This window comes from Peromyscus californicus, unplaced genomic scaffold (assembly GCF_007827085.1).
Source record: "Peromyscus californicus insignis strain IS unplaced genomic scaffold, ASM782708v3 Scaffold_16__1_contigs__length_79575227, whole genome shotgun sequence".
Classification (NCBI taxonomy): Eukaryota; Metazoa; Chordata; class Mammalia; order Rodentia; family Cricetidae; genus Peromyscus; species Peromyscus californicus.
In genome coordinates, this window is record NW_026294458.1 from 4,473,997 (window position 1) to 4,490,965 (window position 16,969).

The window sequence follows — 16,969 nt, forward strand, 5'->3', positions numbered from 1 at the left end:
GAGAAGTAGTAATCCCATCCATCCCCAATTCTGTCCTGGGAAAGCTACAAAGACACTAGAGAAAACATGGGTCTCTTTCCTATCCCTAGTAAGTATCTGTCTTTTACCCTAGATCCACAATTCCAGAAGTGCAGACAGTAGGAAAGGCCACACAAAGCTCCCCCCAGTCTTCAGGTGATGGAAGAGCACAACATGTCCCATGTCCAGCAGGGGGCAGCAAGCAGCAAGTTGGTGTCAAGGCAGAAACCACAGCTGTCATCTTAAGGGTAGTAGTAAGAGATAGTTTATTCTGGAGCCATTTTGAGTGACCATGGCCTGGGAACAGATTCACGTTACCCCAAGTTCCATGTTCCAATGTGGAAGCAGTTTCATGAAGTTTTATAGTTTTACACAACAAAGTCATAAATCAAGGCATGTTTAAAATACATTGAAGGGTACATCAGAAAGGCAGGTACAGCAGGATTGGGGGAGCTTTTCTATAAGATGCTATCTTATGACATTCTTAGTGTTTGGATTGGTGGGAGCTAGTGGTCTGCTAAGTTAATAGATTTCAAAAGGTTTTCATCTATTTGTCATGGGATGTTCTGATGCAGAGGTAGGTAAGGGATGGCTGTTGGAAGACGGTAGCTAGACCTAGATTAGGTACTTAGCTGATCTCCCCACAGTACTGCTGTTCTAATCAGTCAGTCTCTGAAGGCACAGCTTCTTCTCAGTTCTCATTTGCATAGGTGTCCCCTAATTCCCACTCTAGGCAGGCTAGCTACATAGGCTCCAGGCAGGATGATCACTAGTGACTGAAACTGCCTGAAACAGAAGCCATAAACACGGTGAATCATCTAGGTCTGAGCAGAGTGTTGTTGCAAACGGTGTAAAATAGAGAGTTGGGCAGGGAGATTCTGGGTCTCGCTCTCTTGCTGTTCTGAAATATTTATAACACTGTTATATTAAAGACATGGGTCTGGGGGAGCTAGCTAGGAGGAGTGGCAGCACAGATGAGGCAGCACAGGTGAGGCTGACCCAGTAACAGCACCACCTTGTCCATAGCAGTGTCAGGATTTGCCCGGTGGCCAAGCTAGGTCACAGTGTATTGCCAATGATGGCCTGGGATCTCTACATTCAGGCACTGTTTCACACATCTCTCAAATGACATTTTCAATTCAACAACAGCTATGACCATACACAAATAATGTGCTTTACAGACTAACTGATTCAAATAGCTATATAATAACAACAAAAATATGCCCTGGTATTCAAATGAACCACATCCAGTTAGCTAACCTTGCTCTCTCTGGCCAACTAGACTGGACTAAACTGCCATGGAAAGAAGGAAACACATGTATGGGCAGTGAGTGCATAGCTGGTGATGAAGCCACCTCAGGGGCATACTGGCTTTCACTTATCTATTTATTGTCCATGTCAGAAATAATGAAAATATGTTTCCTTCCTTTACTGTGTCCCATGTGGCAGCTATGCTTAACCTGCCCCATAACATAATTATCGTGTACCTGTTCATAAATTAACAGTGAATAAAAGGCACCTAGGAAGTAGATAGAGAATCTAGGAGAAATTTTAAAGATTTTTAAAATTTAAAATGCTAAAAAAAAAATTAAATGTCCAGCTTCCTATTAGCCAAGTAATATGATTAAATAATTAAAATAAGGATGGAACACAGGTTGAGAATTGAAAATATAACTCTACTATTGTTTGGCTCCCAATACTACATACACACACACACACACACACACACACACACACACACACACACAAGCTAAACATCCCTAATTCAAAAATTCCAACTCTACATTATTTTGAGCACAGATATCACACTACAAGTGGAAAACTCTACACCATGAAACTTTGTTTCACACAACAAATTATTCAAAACATACAATAGATTTCCTGTTTAGCCTTGGGTCTTATCCCCAACATATCTCATTATGGATATGTAGATATTTCAGGATCTAAAAAATGTGAAGTCTGAAGCACTTCTAATTCTAAGAGTTTCAGACAAGGACCATTCAACATGTATTCATTTCATCAAGAAAATAATTTAGGTCCTAATAGACAATACTGAGGGTGGATCAGAAGCTAGCATTTTTGCATACCCTCCAGTAGTGAAGGAGATAATTAATAATATTGTTCCTAGTGCTGATAGGGTACTTCTGTGGTCATTCAATACCAAACACTTTCTATACATTATCTTAATCCTTAAAACAACTCTAAGGGTAACACCAAATTAGATTTGAATTAGTTTGTTCCAGGTTGTCTTAGGGTTTCTATTGCTATGAAGAGACACCATGACCACAGCAACTCTTATAAGGGAAACATTTAATTGAGGTGGCAGCTTACAGTTTCAGAGGTTTAGTCCTTTATCATTATGGTGGGAGCATGGCAACATGCAGGCAGACATGATACTAGAGAAGGAGCTGCCACATGTTGATATATAGACAACAGGAAGTAGACTGTCTCATTGGGCATGGCTTGAGCATATATGAGACCTCAAAGCCTGCCTCAACAGTGACACACTTCCTCCAGCAAGACTACACCTACTCCTACAAGCTCACACCTTCCAATAATGCCATTCCCTTTGGGGGTCATTTTCTTTCAAACCACCACACAGGTCAAGGACAGAAGGACCTGAACCTAGCTTTTTTCTGAACTCCAAAGCCCAGCACCTTAGCCACTGGGACATACCACTTTAATATAGCCACTAAAAACTTACTATCTCAGGAAAGCTTCAAGTCCTGGTTAGTTTTATGGCAACTTGACACAGTTAGAGTCATTTGGGAAGAGAGACTTTCAACTGGGAAAAAATTCGTTCATGAGATTTGCCTGTAAGCAAGTCTGTAGGGCATTTTCTTAATTAATAATTATGTGGGAGGGCCCAGACCACTGAGGGTGATGTCACCCCTGGACTGGAAGTCCTAGGTTATATAAGAAAGCTATCTGAGCAAGTCATGGGTGCTGCAAGTTGCAGAAATATAAAATAGGAATTCAGCTGACTATGGCAAAAGCTATTACCTGGAAGAGCTAAAAACTCTTCCAGAGGATAAAGCCAAGATTCAAGGAGTCTTGGTGATGCTTTTGAATATATAAGCTGTTTCCTGCAATGAATTTCCTGTGTGCTATTGTAGCTTTCCCATTTGATTCTTTTCCCAAGAACTTTTAACAATGTGGTTGAATCATTCACTTGGCACAATGTCCCTTATACAATTGGAGTATTTGGACAACATCCCCCAACTGTGCTGACAGCAGTCACCCAGCCAGACCTCTAATTCCAGACCTTTTTGTAATTATCGTCACTAGCAAACATCTGGCCAGGACCTTCTCTGGATGGAAGTATTTTATCTGAGATACTTCCCAGACCTTCTAGGACAGACTGCAGATAGATAAGCATTCAGACTATCTGTTAGTTCCTGAGACTACTGGTTGCCCAGGCCAGGTGGATGTGCTAATTAGCTTAACCCTTCTTTTTTTCCAAGTGTTATCTCTAGTTCTAAAGATCTGCCTTTAACAATTAACTCAGAACAAAAGGGCTTTTACATACCAGGTACATCTAGCTGTGACACAGGTTGCCTAGTTACTGAGTACACTTCCCCTCCCCTGCCAGAAAATGGTGCAGCCAAGATAACCTTGGGGAGATGTGGTGCCAAAGGAACATAAAGTAGTTTTATTTTCACTCAAAACTTAGTGACTCCTAACATCTTAACTAACCACTTCTGAGAATACAGTTTGAGCACATAAATCCCCCTTTTAGATCTAATAACTGAATTCAGCCCTTAGCTGATTCATTCCCCATTAGTCACTTCCCTTTTGGCTTGCAAATGACAGCTGACAAATACTGCTCTTTGTGTGGATCGTATCACCCCTCCTTTTGATTCTGAAAGAATTCAAGCCTGGTGACCTTGCCTTGGCCAGAGTATTGCTGATTGCATGGGTGTATAACTGTAAACCTCAGAGACTTGGGAGGAACTAAGGTGGAGAACTGAGACGGGGTAGGACTAAGATGGGAGAACTAAGATAGAACATAAAGAGAACAGCAGGAAATGGTAGAGAGAATCAGGAAAGAAAGGAGCTAAGTGTGAGAGTACAAAAGAAGCTGTGTAGAGAGAGAATTGACGCGGAATAATAAAGTGAATGGACTAAAGAGCTTGGGGTACATAGATTCATTCAACGTCCCTCAGATTAATTAATTTGCCACTGATAGCATCTCTTCTGGAACTCTGGGGAAAGGCTTATACGTGGCTGGACCTCAATAGTCTTTGTTACATGGGAAGCAAGCCAGTAAGCAACACTCCTCCATACCTCTGCATTAGTTCCTGTCTCCAGGTGCCTGCCTGGAGTTCCTGCCCTGACTACTTTCAATGGTGGAGTGTGATGTGGAAGTGGAAGTAAAATAAACCCTTTCCTCCCCAAGTTGATTATGGCCATAGTCTTTATCACAACAATGGAAACCCTAAAACACTATACCCGTGAAATTTCAACAACATGGCTGCCTAAACAAGACATGAACAATTCCAGCAACAGTTGACATCCCAACACAGAAAGGGGAAATCTTACTGGGGCCCACCCCAGGTGGGAAGCTACAAGCAATTAACAGCAGCTGAAGGAGGGAGAATTAGTTTTTCCAGGGGATGAGGCCCCTGATTTGCTATCCAATACCAAGTGGTCAGCCCACGAAACATACATACAGGCAGTCCTGAGTGAACTCAGCAGATTGTATTTTTATTCATTTATATTTACATGTAATAACGATGGTTAAAGAAGAGGAGGCCGTGATGGTGGGAGGGAGGAGGATGCACACATTGGAAGTGTAGGAAGAATGGGGGGATATGTAATTAATTAAACTTTTAAAAATTAAAAAAATGTTTTTCACTCATGTTCCATATGAAAAAAATAATACAATACAAAACCATAATATAATAAAAACTTTATATGCAACAAATTAAACTGTAATGTTACTTAGAAGAGAGAAATGGAAGTAATCATATGTAATTAGAGTCTATGTCTATATCAGTGACTTAGGGTTCAATGCCAAAGACAAAATTTAGTGTAGCCAGGTTAAAAAGTAAAGCAATTAGTATATCTGTGTATGTGAGGGGGCATGTGAGAATACTATACAGCTGCATTAAAGTAATGGAAAAAGGACTGGGGTATTGTGGATATTATTTTAACTAGGCAAAGATGTGTTACATTTGTTTACCCAGCATTTGTTTAATTATGAAAAGATGTGTTGCATTTATCTCCCCTTGCCTGCCTAAGGCACCTGATTGGTCTAATAAAGGGATGAATGGCCAATAGCTAGGCATAGAAATGATAGGCAGATCTAGCAGGCAGAGAGGATAAATAGGAGAAATCTAGGCTAGAGAAGCAAAGAGTAGGAATGAGAGAGAAGTGTTCTCTGTAGCCTTTATTTTTATACTAACAAAACTTTGCTGAATACAAGCAGAACACACAAATATTAAGTGTACAATTATTAAATCTGAACAAACATATAAACTAACATGATCATGATATGATACACATCAAGACTGAAACACTTCCACCCTCCCACAAAGTTTCCTTATGATACTCTGTCTTAAGCTCTGTACTTTTGAGCCCTCCACAGATTTCCTTCTCATACACATATACATGAAATCCCCAGGAGCCCCAGCACCTGGGTCCAGAGCACAGCCCTGGCAGAGCACATGGTAGCTCTTCACATTATTCTCTTTATGTTCATCAGGCCCAGGAGAAGACTCCATGTGGATCTTTTAAGATGGCGTAGAAGGACGATGAAGTTGTCGGGATTCTATGATGGTTTACAGTCTGCACCACGATTGGACATCAGGAGCTCGTCCAGCTTCAGAGAGCAGGGAGGAATTGATCACTGGAAGCACTTAGGCAAGAGAAAAAGACAAATTAATCAGCTTGTCAAATGCTTCTTACACAATATAAACCCTATATGTTCCTACATAATTAAGTATTATGTCCAGTAATACCAGGTATCAATCATCTTCCTTTAATTTTTCTTCAGATTCATAACGCAAATATACTCAGATTTTGACCTCATTTAAACACACTCCATTCTACTTAAATCATAGCTACTTTAGATCACTGCTATCACCAGAGATCAAATTATGTTGAAATTTCAATTATAACTATAGAGTGGTTTTCTGCTAACATGAAGGGAAGAAAAAGTATTTCTTGGAATAACTAATAACTTATGGGGTTCATCTATACCTATTATCCATTCAAGTATAACTGACTCAGCAACAGAACTACAATATGGATGTTCAATTTAGTTATTGTCAATAGTTTATGATTCTCAGTTCTATAAAAATGATCTTTTTTTTTTTTTACTAATATTACATTGATTTATTTGGGGTGTGGTACACACGCCATGCACAAGTGTGGAGGTCAGAGGACAGCTTGCAGGAGTCAGTTCTCTCATTCCACCACATTGTCACCCTTGACAGCAAGAGCCCTGCTCACTGAACCATCTTTCTGGCCCCAAACTATGACTTTATACGTGTTCAATTCTGTTATAAGTTATAGTAGTCAAAGCAGGAAAACTGGAAGATGCTCAAATATGCAAATAAGTATGAAAATATAAAATGAAATATACTGAGTATGTTATTTAACAGGGGTACTAGGACCTTCATTGGTACTTTTGCACCAGGCTTCTCAACTCTTAAAGGAGACCCTGTTAAAAAGTGGTTTGAAAAAAAGTGGTTGGAGGGGCCACAGAGATAACTCAATGGGTAAAGTGCTTCCTGCCCAAGTGTGAAGCCCTGAGTTTGGGTCCTAGCGGCCACGAAACAGCCCACAATGAAGGCATACTTGTCTACAACCTAGAACTTGAGTGTAGACAGACAGATTTCTCAGAACTCTGGCTTTTCTATCTTGTTGCATCTGGCCATGAGGTGAAAAACTTACTCCACTGTGTGCTCCCTATAAAACCGTGTGCTCCCTATAAAACCGTGTGCTCCTTGTAAATGGCCTGTCTCCGGCACACTGTTTGTCATAGAGCTGAACAACACACTCTGAAGAGACAAATGATGTATTTACAGTTCTCATGCATGATATTCTCAAAAACATAAAAATTTAAATTAAAAATCCTTACAAGGAATATACAGATGGTATTATAATTCCTATGCTAAAGTAAAATCTATGAAAAAACGATCTGATTTATAAGTCATGTATTTAGTCAGCATTGTACCTGGCTCTAGAATCAGTTATTGCTTAGGTTTTAGATTCAGTGTTTGCCCAGTGTGTTACATATGTATTAAAGAATACCTACAGGAAAAATAAACTAGCAAAGTCACAGATTTTAATAAAAATCTGATTTATAAACCAAAGAAAGAAATTTCAAACAAAACCTGAACCTAGTTTACCAAATTTATACTGTTTATTCCTCACTACTTATTTTTCTTTTCATAAGATCTTGTAATTTTCAAGGACTTTTGTATTTTCTTCCTTCCTCCCTCCCTCTTTCCGCCTTTCCCTCCTTCCCTTCCTTCCTCTCTATCTCTCTTTCTCTCTGTCTTTACATTGTTTTTCATTTTACATACCAATTCCAGTTCACTCTCCCTCCCCTTCTCCCACTCTACCTCCACCTTTCCCCATCCCCCCCATTCCACCATTCCATTCCTCAGACAGGCTTCTGTTGGGGAGTCAAAAAAGTCTGGCATACTAAGTTGAGGCTGGACCAAGCCCCTTCCTCCTGTATCAACGCTGAGCAAGGTATCCCACCCTAGGGAATGTGTTTAAAAAAGCCATTTCATGCACCTGGGATAAGTTCTGATCCCACTGCCAGGGGCTCTCTAAACAGATCTAGCCACATAACTGTTGCCCACATTCAGAGAGCCTATTTAGGCCCCATGCATGTTCCCCAGCTGTCTATGAGCTCCTACCAGCTTGAGTCACCTGTCTCTATGGTTTTCCACATCATGATCTTGACCTCGCTTGCTCCTGAGATCCCTCCTCCCTCTCTTCAATTGAAGTCGAGGAGCTCAGCCCAGTGCTTGGTTGTGGATCACTGCATCTGCTTCCATCTGTTACTGGAAGTAGTTCTATGGTGACAATTAGGGTAGTCACTAATCTGATTATAAGGGAAGATAAGTTCAGGTACCCTCTCCATTATAGCTAGGAGTTTTAGCTGGAGTCATCCTTGTGAATTTCTGGGGATTTCTCCAGTACCAGGTTTCTCCCTAACCCCCTAATGGTTCCCTCTACCAGGATATCTCTTTCATTGTGCTCCCTCTCTGTCCCTCCCTCCACTTGGCCATCTCAGTCACTCCTGTTCCCATCCACTATCCCTTTCCATCTAACCTCCCTCCCAGTTTACCCAGGAGATCTTAACTATTTTCCCTTCCTGGGGCTCTCCATGTGTGTCCCTCTTAGGGTCCTTTTTACCTAGCTTCTCTGGGGTTGTGGACTGTAGCCTGGTTATCCTTTGTTTTGCATCTAATACCCATTTAAGAGTGAGTACATACTGTGTGTGTCTTTCTGGGTCTGAGTTACCTCACTCAGGATGATTCTTTCTAGTTCTATCCATTTGCCTTCAAATTTCATGATGCCATTGTTTTTTGTTTTTTGTTTTTTTAACCACTGAGTAATACTCCATTGTGTAAATGTACCACATTTTCCTTATCCATTCTTCAGGTGAGGGGCATCTAGGTTGTTTCCAGGTTCTGGCTATTACAAATAATTCTGCTATGCACATGGTTGAGCATGTGTCCTTGTGGTATGACTGAGCATCGTTTGAGTACACGCTCAATAGTGGTATTGCTGGGTCTTGAGGTAGATTGATTCTCAATTTTCTGAGAAACTGCCATACTGATTTCCAACATTGCTGTATAAGTTTGCACTCCCACCAACAGTGTAGGAGTGTTCCCCTTACTCTACATCCTCTTCAACATAAGCTGTCATCAGTGTTTTGATCTTAATCATTCTGACAGGTATAAGATGGTATCTCAGAGTCATTTTGATTTGCATTTCCCTGATGACTAAGGATGTTGAGCAATTCCTTAAATGTCTTAGCCATTTGAGATTCTTCTGTTGAGAATTCTCTGTTTAGCTCTGTACCCCATTTTTAATTGGATTATTTGGTATTTTGATGTCTAGTTTCTTGAGTTCTTTTATATATTTTGAAAATCAGCCCTCTGTCACATGTGGGGTTGGTGAAGATCCTTTCCCATTCTGTAGGCTGCTGTTTTGTCTTGTGGACTATGTCCTTTGCCTTACAGAAGCTTTTCAGTTTCAAGAGGTTCCATGTGTTAATTGTTGTTCTCAGTGTCTGTGCTACTGGTGTTTTATTTAGGAAGTAGTTTCCTGTGCCAATGCATTCGAGACTACTTTCTACTTTCTCTTCTATCAGGTTCAGTGTATTTGGATTTATATTGAGGTCTTTGATCCTCTTGGACTTGAGTTTTGTACATGGTGACAGATATGGATCTATTTGCAATCTTCTACATGTTGACATCCAGTTATGCCAGCATCATTTGTTGAAGATGCTTTTGGTTTTTCATTACATAATTTTAGCTTCTTTTTCAAAAATCAGTTGTTCATAGGTGTTTGGATTAATGTCAGGGTCTTCAATTCATTTCCATTGATCCACATGTCTGTTTTAATGCCAATACTAAGCTGTTTTTTAATACTTTAGTGCTAGGGGATATTTTTCTGTACATTGTAAATATATGTTGCTCCCATTGGTTAATAAATAAGCTGCTTTGGCCATGGCAAGGCAACTTAGAGACAGGAAATCCAAAGAAAGAAAAAAAAGAGGGGAGGGGGGAGGTGGAATCTAGGGAGACAGCAGCCATCACTGAAGGAAAAACAAGATGCCAACAAACCAGTAAAGCCACAGAACACATAGCAAAACATAGATTAATAGAAATGGGTTAATTTAAGATATAAGAGCTAACTAACACGGGGTTTGCCATAGACCATATAGTTTGTAAATAATATTAAGCCTCTAAATGATTATTTTATTAGTGGTTGCAGGACTGCAGGGCCAGGCAGGATGGGAGAAACCACTGGACTACACTATAGCTCTACAGTAGAGCTTGAAGTTAGGGATGGTGATGCCTCTGAAAGTTCTTTTATGGTACAGGATTGTTTTGGCTATCCTGGGTTTTTTGTTCTTCCGTTGAGTATTATTCTTTCAATAATTATGTTGGGATTTTGATGGGGATTGCATTGAATCTGTAGATTGCTTTTGGTAAGATTGCCATTTTTACTATGTTGATCCTACCTATCCAAGAGCATGGGAGATCTTTCCATTTTCTGATATCTTCTTCAATTTCTTTCTTGAAAGACTTGAAGTTCTTGTCATATAGGTCTTTTACTTGCTTATTTAGAGTTACCCCAAGGTATTTTATGTTGTTTATGGCTGTTGTAATGTATGATGGTTCTCTGATTTCTTTCTCAGCCCATTTATCATTTGTACATAGGAGGGCTACTGATTTTTTTGAGCTAATCTTGTATACCACCACATTACTGAAGGTGTTTATCATCTGTAGGAGTTCCCTGTTAGAATTTTTGTGGTCATTTATATATACTATCATATCATCTGCAATTAGCAAAAGTTTGACTTCTTCCTTTCCAATTTGTATCCTCTTGATCTCTTTTTGTTGTCCTATTGCTCTACCTAGAACTATGAATATTATATTGAATAGATATGGAGAGAGTAGACAGCTTTGTCTTGTTCCTGATTTTAGTGAAATCACTTTGAGTTTTTTTTCCATTAAGTTTGATGTTGGCTGTTGGCTTGCTGTATATTGACTTTATTATATTTCAGTGTGTCCCTTGTATCCCTCATCTTTCCAAGACTTTTATCATGAAGGGGTTGGGTTTTGTTAAAGGCCTTTTTCAGCATCTAATGAGATGATCATGTGGTTTTTTTTCTTTCAGTTTATCTATATGATGGATTGCATTTTACAGATTTTTGTATGCTGAACCATCCCTGCATTTCTGGGATGAAGCCTACTTGATCATGGTGGATGATTTTTCTGATGTGTTCTTGGATTCAGTTTGCCAGTATTTTATTGAGTATTTTTTGTGTCAATGTTCATGAGGGTGATTAGTCTGTAATTCTCTTTCTTAGTTGTTTCTTTGAGTGGTTTGAGCATCAGGGTAACTGTAGCCTCATAAAAAGAGTTTGGCAATGTTCCTTCTGTTTCTATAGTGTGGAACAACTTGAGGAGTACTGCTATTAGATTTCTTTGAAATTCTGGTAGAATTCTGAGCTGAAACCATCTGGTACTGGGAATTTTTTGTTGTTGTTGGGAGACTTTCGATGACTGATTCTATTTCCTTAGAGGTTATAGGTATATTTAAATTGTTTATCTTGTCTTGATTTAATTTTGGTATGTGGTAAATTTCTATCCAGAAAATTGTCCATTTCTTTCTTTCACATTTTCCAATTTTGTAGAGTACATGTTTTTGAAGTATGATCAAATGATTCTCTGGATTTCTTCAGTGTCTGTTATGCCCCCGTTTTCATTTCTGATTTTGTTGATTTGGATAATCTCTCTCTGCCTTTTGGTTAGTTTGGATAAGGGCTTGTTGATGTTCTCAAAAAAACAACTCTTTGTTTCATTGATTCTTTGTATTGTTCTCTTTGTTTCTATTTTATTGATTTTAGCCCTCATTTTGATTATTTCCTGTCATCTACAGGGTGAGTTTGATTCCTTTTGTTCTAGAGCTTTCAGATGTACTGTTAAGTCACTAGTGTGAGATTTCTCCACATTATTTATGTAGGCACTTAGTGCTATAAACTTTCCTCTTAGCATTGCTTTCATAGTTTCCCATAAGCTTGAATATGCTGTGCATTCATTTTCATTGAATTCTAGGAAGTCTTTAATTTTTTTCTTTATTTATTCCTTGACCCTGTGGTGATTCAGTTGAACATTGTTCATTTCCATGAGTCTGTAGGCTTTCTGCCTTGAGTGTTGTTTTGAATTCTTTAAGCCATGGCGATCTGATAACATACAGGAGGTTATTCCAATTTTTTTTTGTATCTGTTGAGGTTTGCTTTGTTACCAAGGATGTGGTTAATTTTAGAGAAGGTCCCATGAGGTGCTGAAAAGAAGGTATTTTGTGTGTGTGTGTGTTTGGGTGAAATGTTCTATAGATGTCCATTTGAGTCATAACATCCATTAGTTCCCTTATTTCTCTGTTACATTTCTGTCTGGCAGACCTATCCAGTGGTGAGAATGGGGTGTTGAAGTCCCCCACTATTAGTGTGTGTGGTTTGATGTGTGATTTAAGCTTTAGTAATGTTTCTTTTACAAATGTGGCTGCTCTTATATTTGGGGCATAGATGTTCAGAATTGAGACTTCATCTTGATGGATTTTTCCTGTGATGAATATGAAATGTCCTTCTCCATCTCTTTTGACTGATTTTAGTTTGAAGTCTATTTTGTTAGATATTAGGATAGCTATACCAGCTTATTTCTTAGGTCCATTTGATTGGAAAATCTTTTCCCAACCTTTTACTCTGAGGTGATATCTGTCTTTGAGGTTGAAGTGTGTTTCTTGTATGCAGCAGAAGAATGGGTCCTGTTTCTGTACCCATTCTGTTAGCCTGTCTTTTTATAGATGAATTGAGATAATTGGTATTAAGAGATATTAATGGCCAGTGATTGTTATTAATTCCTGTTATTTTGGGTTTTGGTAGTGGTGGTGGTAGCGTTTGTGTGTTTCCCTTCTTTGGAGTTTGTTGGTTATCTATTGCCTGTGTTTTTGTGGGTGCAGCTAATTTCCTTAGGTTAGAATTTTTTTTTTAGTAGTACTTTCTGTAGGGCTGGTTTTGTGGACAGGTATTGTTTAAATCTGGCTTTGTCATGGAATATCTTGTTTTCTCCATCTATGATGATTGAAAGCTTTGTTAGGTATAGTAGTCTGGGCTGGCACCCATGGTCTCTTATTGTCTGCAGAACATCTGTCCAGGACCTTCTAGCTTTCAGAGTCTCCATTGAGAATTCTAGTGTAATTCTGATAGGTCTGCCTTTATACTTGGCCTTTTTCCTTTGCAACTCTTAATACTCTTTTTTTTCTGTATGTTTAGTGATTTGACTATTATTAGGCAAGGGGACTTTTTTTTTTGGTCCAGTCTACCTGGTGTTCTGTAAGCTTCTTGTACTTTCATAGGCTTGTCCTTCTTTAGGTTGGGAAAGTTTTCTTCTATGACTTTGTTGAATATATTTTCTGTGCCTTTAAGGTGGAATTCTCCTTCTTCTATCCCTATTTTTCTTAGGTTTGGTCTTTGATTTCCTTCAGTTGTCTTATTGCTGTAGTTAAGAGTTCAAGTACTATGTTGAATAGATAGAGAGTGGACAGCCTTGTCTTGCTTGTGATTTTAGTGGAGTTGTTTTGAGTTTTTCTCCATTTAAGTTAATGTTGGCTACAGGTGCACTGTGAGCTGCCTTTATTATTTTGGGTATGTCCCCTGTACCTTTAAACTCTCCAGGATTTTAATCATGAAAAGGTGTTGGATTTTTTCAAAGGTCTTTTCTCCATCTACTGAGATGACCATGTGTAGTTTTTTTCTTTCAGTTCGTTTATATGGTGGATTACATCTATTGATTTTCACGTTGTTCCATCTCTGCATCTCTCAGATGAAGCCTCCTTGATCATGGTGGATGATCTTTTTGATATATTCTTGGATTTGGTTTTCAAGTATTTTATTGAGTATTTTTGTATCTAAGTTTATAAGGGAAAGTGGTCTGTAATTCTCTTTCTCTGTTGGGTATTCATGTGGTTTGGGTATCAGGAAAACTGTGTCCTCATAAAATTAATTGGGCTATGTTCCTTTTATTTCTATTTTGTGGAATAATTTACAGAGTATTAGCATTAACTCTTCTTTGAATATCTGGTGAATTCTGCACTCAAAACACCTGGCCCTAGGCTATTTTTAGTTGGAAGACTTTTTTTTTTTTTTTTTTTTTTTTTTTTTTTTTTTTTTTGGTTTTTCGAGACAGGGTTTCTCTGTGTAGCTTTGCGCCTTTTCCTGGAACTCACTTGGTAGCCCAGGCTGGCCTCGAACTCACAGAGATCTGCCTGGCTCTGCCTCCCGAGTGCTGGGATTAAAGGCGTGCGCCACCACCGCCCGGCAGTTGGAAGACTTTTAATAACTGTTTCTATTTCACTAGGCGTTATGCATCAGTTTAAATTGCTTGCCTGATCTTAATTTAACTTAAGTGATACCTATTCAGAAAATTATCCATTTCTTTTAGATTTTTCAATTTAGTGGAGTACAAGTTTTTAAACTACACCCTCACGATTCTATGGATTTCCTCTGTCTGTTGTTATGTCCTCCCTTTCATTTCTGATTTTGTTACTTTGGACATTCTCTTTCTGACTTTTAGTTAATTTCAATGAGGGTTTATCTATCATACTGGATTTCTCAAAGAACCAATCTTTAATTGATTCTTTGTATTGTTCTCTTTGTTTCTATTTTAATTGATTTCAACCTTGGCTTTGATTATTCCTTGCCATCTACTCCTTTGTGTGTGATTTCTTCTTTTTGTTTCAGGTGTTCTGTTATATTGCTATCATGAGAACTCTTCTGTGGAGTCCTGCCCCACTGGGAACCTAGGTCCCTTGAGAAGGGAGCCCTAGAACTGAGGAAAGGTAAATGCACTGCTCACCAGCCTCCCTTTTACCTGGGAGACAATCAGATGAAGCAAGAAGCCAAGTCAGGTAGGGACTCATTTATTTAAAAACAACAAGCTCCTTTTAAAGCATAAAGAAAACGAGACCAGGGTGGGGGAGGGGCAAATGCCCCATTGTGCGGATCAGCTTAAAGGTTACCCAATAACGCACCTGCCTAGTCTACAGAATTTACAGTGTTGTCTATGAGGGAATTATGTACTAACATCATCTTTCTTGACCTGAAGCGCCAATCATATTTTTTTGTAAACAACTTGGGTTCCACCCTCTACACTCTCCCTCAGGACCAGCTTTACTAGCACCTGGCTCCATGGGCCCTTCCTCCACATGCTTCAATTGTTTTTTTTTTTAATTAATTTTTTTATGTAGGTACTTGGTGCTATGTACTTGCCTCTTAAAACCTCTAGGTCGCTCTTTTCTGAAGGGAAACAGAGGAGCAGTGGATCTAGGGGAAAGAGGAGGTGAGGGGATTATGAGGAGGGGATGGAGTGGAAGATAAAGACAGGATTATTATATAAGAGAATAACTTTCATTGTATCCCATAATCTGGGGTATGTTGTGCATTTATTTTCATTTAATTCTGGAAGTTTTTTTGTGGGGGTTTGAATGAAAATGGCCTACGTAGGCTCGTAGTGAGTGACATTATATATTGATCTGGCCTGGTATGGCCCTTTTGGAAGAAGTGTTCCACTGGGCTTTGAGGTTTCAGAAGTACAAGCCAAGCCCAGTGTCTGTCTCTCTTCCTGCTGCCTGCCAAACCACATGTAGAACTGTTACCTCTCTAATACCATGTCTACCTGTGTGCCACCATGCTTACTGCCATGATGATAATCAACTAAACCTCTGAACTGTAAACCATCCCCAATTAAGTGTTTTTATTTAAAAAGAGTTGCCATGGTCATGGTGTCTCTTTACAGCAATAGAAACTCTAATATAGTCTTTAATTTCTTTATTTCTGTCTTGACCCATTTTTCATTTGGTAGTGTTGTTCAGTTTCCATGAGTTTGTAAGCCTTCTGTTGATATCAACCTCTATTCTGTGGTGGCTTAATAGGATGCAGTGAGTTATTTCAATTTTTGTGTATCTGTTGAGACTTGCTTTGTGTCCAAGCATGTGGTCAGTTTTGGAGAAAGTTCAATGAGGTGCAGAGAAAGTATATTCTTTTTAATTTGGGTGAAGTATTCTATAAACATGTTTGGTCTATTTAGTTTATAGCATTTGTTAGCTCAAGTATTTCCCTGTTTAGTTTTTGTTTGAATGACCTGCATATTGGTGAGAGTGGGGTATTGAAGTTACACACTGTCACCACATGAGGGTCAATATGTGATATAAGCTGTAGTAGTGTTGCTTTTTACAAACTTTGGTGCCCTTGTGTTTGGGCCATAGTTGTTAAGAATTGAAATGTTATCTTGGTGGAGTTTTCCTTTGATGGGTATGTAGTGTCCTTTCCCTTCTGATTAGTTTTGGTTTGAAGTCTGTTTTGTTAGATAGTAAAATGGCTGCACCACCTTGCTTCTTAGGTTCATTTATTGGAATATCTTTTTTCAAATCTTTACTCAGAGGGAATGTCTATTCTTGGTTTTGAGGTGTGTTTCTTGAATGCAACAGAAGGATAGATCCTGTTTTCATATCCATTCTATTGATGTCTATGTCCTTTATTGGGCAGTTGAGATCACAGCTATTGAGATATCAATGACCAATGATTGTTGATTCCTGTTGTGTTGTTGTTGTTATTGTGTTGTTGTTGTTGTTGGTGGTGGTGGTGGTGTGTTTGTGTGTGTATGTGTGTTTTACCTTCTTTTCGTCTTGCTGGTATGAAATTATTCCCTATGTTTTCATGGTTGTAGTTAACTTCCTTAGGTTGCCATTTTCCTTCTAGCACCTTCTGTAGAGCTAAATTTGTAGGTAAATACTGATTAAATTTGGCTTTTGTCTTATTTAGGGTTTCTATTGCTATGAAAAGACACCATGACCCAGAAACTCTTATAAAGGAAAACATTTAATTGAGATGACTTGCTTACGTTTTCAGAGGTTTAGTCCATTATCATCATGGTAGAATGCAGGCAGACATGGTACTGGAGAAGTAGCTGAGAATTTACATCTTGCAAGCAACAGAAAGTGATCTGAAACACTGGGTGATATCTTGAGCACATATGAGGCCTCAAACCCTGCCTCTACAGTGACATACTTCCTCCAACATGACCACACCTACTCCACCAAGGTCACATCTCCTTATAGTGCCAATCCCTTTGGGGCCATTCTCTTTCAAACCACCACAGCTTTATTATGGAATATCTTATTTTCTCCATCT

At 38.9% G+C, this 16,969-nt stretch overlaps 1 long non-coding RNA gene across 1 annotated transcript; it reads right to left on the minus strand.

The window, feature by feature from the left end:
* Positions 1-260: 260 nt before the first annotated feature.
* On the minus strand, positions 261-13,946 carry LOC128111772 (uncharacterized). Its single transcript, XR_008218697.1, has 2 exons — positions 7,909-13,946; positions 261-5,878 (listed from the first exon to the last, which is right to left on the minus strand). It is a non-coding gene; the product is annotated as an uncharacterized LOC128111772 (long non-coding RNA).
* Between the last annotated feature and the right edge of the window lie 3,023 nt (positions 13,947-16,969).